Source organism: Brassica napus, chromosome C6 (genome assembly GCF_020379485.1).
Source record: "Brassica napus cultivar Da-Ae chromosome C6, Da-Ae, whole genome shotgun sequence".
Classification (NCBI taxonomy): domain Eukaryota; kingdom Viridiplantae; phylum Streptophyta; class Magnoliopsida; order Brassicales; family Brassicaceae; genus Brassica; species Brassica napus.
In genome coordinates, this window is record NC_063449.1 from 22,788,983 (window position 1) to 22,797,082 (window position 8,100).

Consider the following 8,100-nt stretch of genomic DNA (forward strand, 5'->3'; position numbering starts at 1 on the left):
GGGATATAGTTGGTCCTGCAGTTACAGAGGAAGTCCAACATTTTTTCACCACAGGAGAGTTTTCTACTGATTTGAATCACACAAACCTTGTCCTAATTCCGAAGATTACCAACCCAATCACAATGAAGGATTTGAGGCCTATCGCTTTGTGTAACGTAATGTATAAAATTATATCTAAGATTTTATCATTACGCTTGAAGACAGTTCTAAATGATGTAATTTCTGAGCATCAGTCTGGCTTTATTCCAGGGCGCCATATTACAGATAACGTCTTCTTGGCTAATGAGGTTTTCCATTCTTTGAAGACACGTAAACGAGTATCTGAAGATTATATGGCAGTTAAGACAGATGTTAGTAAAGCTTACGACCGCATCGAATGGAAATTCCTAGAAGAAGTTTTGAGGAAGAAAGGATTCTGTGAACATTGGATCATGTTAATAATGAAATGTGTGACATCTACATCTTATTCAGTTATGATTAATGGGAGCCCTTACGGATACATCAAAGGCACACGTGGAATACGTCAAGGCGATCCCCTGTCCCCAACCTTATTTATCATTTGTGCAGATGTTCTAAGCTCAATGATGCATCATGCAGAACAAGATCATGAAATTCAACCATTACGTCTCAGTGTAGGAGGTCCTTCTCTTTCCCATCTACTCTTTGCCGATGACTCTCTTTTCTTCATCAAAGCTGATAACCTGAATAGTCGGCGACTACTGAAAGTCTTTAAAGATTATGAACAAGTTTCTGGGCAGATGATTAACCTTGATAACTCGTCAATCACATTTGGCTCAAAGGTATACCACCAAACACGAGTCCTGATCCAACAAACCCTCGCCATTCCAAATATTGGTGGTGGAGGTAAATACTTGGGTCTACCAGAGCAGTTTGGTCGGAAAAAAAACAGAGATGTTTAAATATGTCAAGGATAGTGTACTTGGGAACATAAATGGTTGGAAAACTCGATTTCTGAATATGGCAGGCAAGGAGATCCTGATCAAATCTGTAGCTCTAGCGATGCCTGTGTTTTCTATGAACTGTTTCAAGTTGCCTGTGGAAATTGACAGTATCTTATCTCGCTTCTGGTGGGGATCGTCTCCTGAGAATAAAAAGATGTCTTGGCTGTCTTGGAAACGTTTGTCTATGTCGAAGTAGACTGGAGGACTAGGCTTTCGTAACCTACAAAGTTTTAATCAAGCACTACTTGCAAATCAGTTTTGGAAAATCTCTCTCCGACCAACAAGTCTAGTCTATAGAGTTTTAGAACACCGTTACTTTCGTCGTACACCAATATCGAAAGCACCACGTGGATCACAAAGTTCTTATGGTTGGCAATCTTTGCTACATGGTCGAGAGCTTCTGGTAGAAGGAATGCAAATTAGTATTGGGAATGGTGAGACAACAGTTTTAACTGATAAATGGTTACCAACAACTCCATCTCGAGCCCCTCGGTTACTACCTTATACAAACCCTACCCTGCCGGTTAAGACTTTTATTGATCCTACTTCACATCAGTGGGATATCGAGCTGCTCCAAGATATGGTCGACCAATCAGATATTCATCCGATTCGTAAGTTATTTATACCTCCCTTTCCAGTACAAGATGGAGTTTTTTGGCCTTATACTAGAGATGGGAATTACACTGTAAAGTCAGGGTATCATTTTATTACTACGAATAATCAACCAACAGTCACTCCTCCACCTCTAGCTTCTCACCCTGAGTTATCAAAGAAAATTTGGTCCTCACCAATCCCGCCAAAGTTAAAACATTTTTTCTGGCGGATTGGCTCACGCATTCTGGCGATTAAAGAGAATCTTAGACATCGCCATATACTGGTAGATCCTTTCTGTGTAAGATGTTGCGATGTTGAAGAGACAAGCATCCATACTTTCTTTACATGCCCTTTTTCACAACAAGTATGGCATCTATCAGGTGTTTCCAGTACATTACTGAATAGTACTGATTCCTTGGAGACCAAGTTAACAGCCATTTTTTATTATGCCTCCAACAATAATCTACCAAACTAGCTTTTGACCTGCGCATCCGCGCGGGTGTTTGTTCTTCATAATTATATGTTTTCACTTTTAAATGATTTTAAAAATATAATTGTTTATATTCTTGTTATAGATTCATATGTTACTGAGTTTTGACATATTTGTGTTTTGTTCAATGTGTTAGGGTTCATTTATAAATTATGAAATTGTGTTTTCTTTTATTGTGCTTTTTTCATTTTACTTGGTAAAATAAATATTAAAGTGTAAAATATTAGAGTCTTAAGTATATTGTGAGTTTTACATTGATATTTTTTTACATTGATATTTTTCTTAAACAAATACATTATTTAAATAGAAACATAAAAAAATAGTGAAAGCATGTTACGAAAAAAATATATTCAAAAATAAGTACAAATTTTTGCAAATTTTATTTAGCAAGTCTAATTTTTTATACTTATGTATATTTGAGTTATATAATATAACAACTAAACGTATTATTTACAACTTGCAGTTTTAAATTGGTAACTAATTTTAATATTTAAATTTTATTTAATATTCCCTTTGTTTCAATTTAAATGTCATTGTAGAATAAAATTTTTGTTTCAAAATAAGTGTCATTTTATAATTTAAATGCAAAATTTATTGATTTTATATTCCAATCTACTTTTTTATTAGTTAAATGTGGTTAGGTGTATTGGTAATAATGTTTTTATCTAGTAAATATATAAAATTAAATGTTTTCTTAATTTGTGTGTATAAGTCTAAAACGACAATTAAAATGAAATGAGAGAGTAGTATTTTTGTTAGTTATTATTTAATATATTACTGATAAAAAATAAAATTTATAAAAAGTTATATATCAAAATTGGTTACCATTTAAGACCGGTACATCAAAGTAAACCAAACTAAAAGATTTTTTAAGAAAAAAATAAAAATTAAACATAAAACTAAAACCTAGTCTACGCCGTCTTTGTCTTCTCTCCTTCTCCGCCTCTCTTCTTCTTATTCGGCTTCACCAGCGTCGGTGAAGAGAAGACAGGCTCTGTCGCAAGACTTTGTTAACTTCCTTTCTTTACAGAAGAATCAAAACACAAAAACAATTAGAAAATAAAGTTCTCCACCTAAATTATAAAGTCGCTAAAGATCGTATGTGTATGCGAAACAGAGTATAAAACAGTTCCTTCGTTTTATTTCTTATTCTTAACTTGTGAGATCAACTTACATTATAGATCTCTTTATATATAGGAGCTCTTAGCTTGTCCTATTACAATTGAGATTAGGAAACTTAACTTTATCCTAATCTATAAGTTATTCTACTTTCCTTAATGAATAACTTGTATCCTAAGCTATCTTTATTGAAGCTTATCCACAACAATCTCCCTTCTAAGCTTCAAACCATCTTTGCTTAGATCTTGAACTTGAATCATATCTCTCATCTCTTTGAACTTGATTCTTGCTAAAGCTTTGGTTAGGATGTCTGCTTTCTGTTCTGTTCCCGGTACATGCTCCACATCAATTACGTTTTGTTCCACTTTCTCTCGAATGAAATGAAAACGCTTGGCAATGTGTTTGCTTCTTCGATGAAACACATGGTTCTTGGCTAATGCGATGGCTGATTTATTGTCAACACGAATCAGTGTTTTCTCTATCTTCTTTCCTGTAATCTCGCTCACTAAATCTTGGAGCCAGATAGCTTGCTTCGCAGCTTCAGTCGCGGCCATGAATTCTGCTTCACAGGAGGACAATGCAACTGTGTCTTGCTTCTGTGAACACCAGGTTACTGGCGTTTCTCCAAGGCAGAACAAGTGTCCCGTCGTGCTTCTTCCATCGTCCGGGTCTGTGTTGTGACTGCTGTCACTGAAGCCCACAAGTCTCTTAGTTTCTCCTTTCTTGTATGACAAACCATATCCGGCAGTACCTCTCAGATATCTTAACACACGCTTTAGTGTATTGCCGTGAGAAGTCCTCGGTGAGTGCATATACCTACTCAAGATTCCAACAAAAAACGCCATGTCTGGCCTTGTGTGCATAAGATACCTCAGACATCCAATTCTTCTTCGATATAGTGTAGAGTCTATCTCCGGTTCTTCTTGTCCTTTAGAGAGTTGAATACCAAACTCCATTGGTATACAGGTTGGATTGCAGTCATCCATTGCAGCTTCTTTTAAGATCCTTTGTGCATACGCCTCTTGAGTGATTGTAATGCAGTCTGGACTCTGTTTTACTTCAAGTCCAAGGTAATAAGTTAACAACCCTAAGTCTGACATTTCAAATTTCTTCGACATGTTTTTCTTGAAGTCTGCGATCTCTCTATCTGAATTGCCGGTGATGAACAGGTCGTCTACATAGATGGCTACGATCAGTAACTTGCCAGCGCCTTCTTTTCTGTACACAGAACTTTCCTTTGAGCATTTCTTGAAGCTTAACTGTTTGAGGATTTGGTCGAGCTTTGTGTTCCAAGCCTGTGGAGCTTGTCTTAACCCATATAGAGCCTTAGAGAGTTTGAAAACCTTATGTTCTTCTCCCTTCTTTTCAAACCCTTCAGGCTGCGAGACATAAACTTCTACGTTTAGTTCTCCGTGTAGAAAGGCTGTTTTGACGTCTAGATGATGAATCTCCCATTTATTTGCTGCAGCTAGACCGATTAGTAACCTTATGGTTTCTAGTCGCGCCACTGGAGCAAAAACTTCGTCAAAATCAATTCCATGTTCTTGTACATATCCTTTTGCTACAAGGCGAGCTTTAAATTTGTTTATTGATCCGTCTGCGTTTCTTTTTACCTTGAAGACCCACTTAAGACCGATGATCTTGACTCCTGGAGGCATATCTACTAGCTCCCAAGTGTTGTTTTTGTTGATGGAGTCTATCTCATCTTCACATGCATTAGTCCATCGCTTGTTTCCCTTTGCTTCTTGGAAATTTCTAGGTTCATCGTTGATCGAGAGAAGTAGCAACTCGCATTCTACTTCAGCAAGTAAAATATAATCATCGAGGTAGCTAGGTTTGCTTCTCTGACGGTTTGAGTGTCTTGTTTCTTGAGTTGTTGCTTCTTCATCAGCATCTTCAATATGTGTTGTCTCGGGTTCCTCAGCTTGATGTTCTGTTTCAGCGGCAATGTTTTCTTCCTGACGCTGTCCAGACACAAACGGTCCAGATCCTTCGTCAAGAGTCGTTCCCCAAGTCATGCTGAACATTCCAGAGTTTGTGTTAGCTTCTTTATCGCCTCCCTTCCAATTCCAACAGGTTCTTTCATCAAAAATAACATCTCGACTAACCACAATCCCTTTTGTAGTAGGATTATAGAGTCGATATGCTTTTGAGCCGGGCTCGACTCCGAGATGAACAAGAGCCTGCGATCGATCATCTAGTTTCTTTAGACGATGAGAGTCAATCTTTGCGTGCGCAACACACCCAAAAACCCTGATATGCGCGATACTAGGCTTTCTTCTCTTCAAGCTTTCGTATGGCGTGTTGTTCTTAAGTGCTCTTGTGGGAACTCGGTTTATAACATAAGTGGCATGACGAACCGCTTCTCCCCACATATAGTTTGGTACGTTGGTTGCCTTCAACATACTCCGAGTCATCTCCATGAGAGTACGGTTTCTTCTCTCTACTACGCCATTCTGTTGCGGAGTATACGGCGCCGTTAGATGACGCTTGATCCCACTCTTGTTACAAAAATCATGAAACTCTCTTGATGTAAACTCACCACCTCTGTCTGTACGAAGTGTACCTATTTTGTTGTTTACTTCCTTCTCGACGAGGCTTTTGAATCCTTTAAACTTCTCGAAAGCTTCGCTCTTTTCTTTCAACAGAATAGTCCACATATATCTCGTACAATCATCGATGATGAAAAATATATAGCGGTTGTGTGCTGGTGTGGTAGGTGAGATTGGACCGCAGAGATCTGCGTGTAGGAGTTCTAGGGCTTTAGCTGACCTATAGGGAGTTGCAATAGGAAAGCTATGCCTAGTTTATTTTCCAACTAAACACGAGTCACACAACTGATTCTCTTCTTTGATTTCTGGTAGACCATGAACCATCTTCTGTGCTGCCATGGTTTGTATTGTTTTGAAGCTGATATGACCAAGGCGTGCATGCCATCTCCACGGCTCTTCTTTTAACTTCGTGAGAAGGCAGCTAGGTTGTCCTATCTTAAGTGGAACTTTATAAAGTCTATTGGGAGTCCTTAGAACCTTAGTAAGAAGTCTTCCTTTTGAATCTCTCAAAGTTAGGTAGTCATCTTTCATCCTAACATCGCAGCCTTGCTCTGTTGCCTGTCCCAAACTAAGAATGTTACTTCTCAAATCAGGGATGTAGTAAATATCAGTAAGGAGCCTTTGTTCCCCTGTTTTAGCTTCAAACAATATCGATCCTTTACCATCAATGTCCACACATGAGCCGTCTCCAAACTTCACTCTTCCTTTGATATTTTGATTTAGCTCAGAGAAGTATCCCCTCTCACCCGTCATATGGTTACTTGCGCCATTATCCAAGTACCATACTCCTTCTTCTTTCTTGCTTATATCGAGTGTTTTAGGTATAACTTTCTCTTCATTCAGAAACACGACCTCATGCATGTAGAGCACAACATCTGCTACTTCCGTCTCAGTTTTGTTGAGCTCTTGATTTTCTTCTTTCTTCTCAGGGCAAACAGACTTGAAGTGACCCTTTTTCTTGCAGTTGAAGCAAGTAATTTGTGAGTAGTCTCTTTTCTCTTTGTTCCACTCTCCGGTGTTGCCTCTACCACGTCCTCTTCCTCTGTTTCCTCTACCACGTCCTCGATAGTTACCTCTTCCTCGTCCTTTTGAATTCTGATCATTCGATCCTTCTGAGCTCGAGAACAGCAGATTGTTTTGTTGATCGTTTGTTGTATCTTCTTTGATACGTTCTTCATATGCTTTAATTCTCCCAACAACATCTTCATACTTAATTGTATTTAAGTCTAGCATCTGCTCCAGAGAGGCCACCAACATGATATACTTTGCTCTAGGAAGACTATTTAAGAACTTCTTTACAAGTTTAGATTCTTCAATACTATGTCCTAATGAGGCCGATTTTGATGCAAGCTCAGATAACTTGCCTGAGAAGGTATCAATTGATTCCGCATCAGACATCTTTAGACGCTCGAAATCGTTCATCAACGTCTGCAGTCGAGCTTCTCTTACACGATCTGCGCCAAGGTTTATTGTTTTCAAAGCTTCCCACATATCTTTAGGTGAGCTCTGATCTCCTACTTGCAATATCAAACTCTCTGGTATGGATTGAAAAAGAAGCACCATAGCATAATCATTCTTCTCTTCTTTATCTGTCCCTGGTTCGATCGCTTCCCATACCTTATGGACGCGTAGAAGAACTTTCATTCTCATTGCCCAAACCGTATAATTGGTTGAGGTTAGCATTGGACAGACAACAGTCCCGGGAATACCATCTCTTCATCCCAGCGTCTTCGTGTCTATCAATGCTTTATCATCAGCCATTGTTTCTTTGAATCGCAATCACACAAACAAACCTTAAGCTCTGATACCAAATAAAGTCGCTAAGGATCGTATGTGTATGCGAAACAGAGTATAAAACAGTTCCTTCGTTTTATTTCTTATTCTTAACTTGTGAGATCAACTTACATTATAGATCTCTTTATATATAGGAGCTCTTAGCTTGTCCTATTACAATTGAGATTAGGAAACTTAACTTTATCCTAATCTATAAGTTATTCTACTTTCCTTAATGAATAACTTGTATCCTAAGCTATCTTTATTGAAGCTTATCCACAACAAATTAATAAGTGAAGCATGAGATTCAAAAGCTTTAGGAGTCATAAGCATGGAACCATTCACAATAGTTATAATCTCGTTAGGTTTGTAACTCACCTAGACACAAAAAGAAGAAATCAATCACATAATGAATCAATCCTTCATTAATGAAATTAAGTTATACTGTGAGAACTTCATCTTTTTTGGAAGAGATTACTTAAATCGCTCACATCGTTCCATCTTCGATTTGGCAATGGCATGTGATGTAGCTCTTCTTCTTCTTCATTTTCTGAGTGTTAATTCAATGTTAACCCAAAGCCAAGTATGTACACCGTGAAGTTAGATGCAC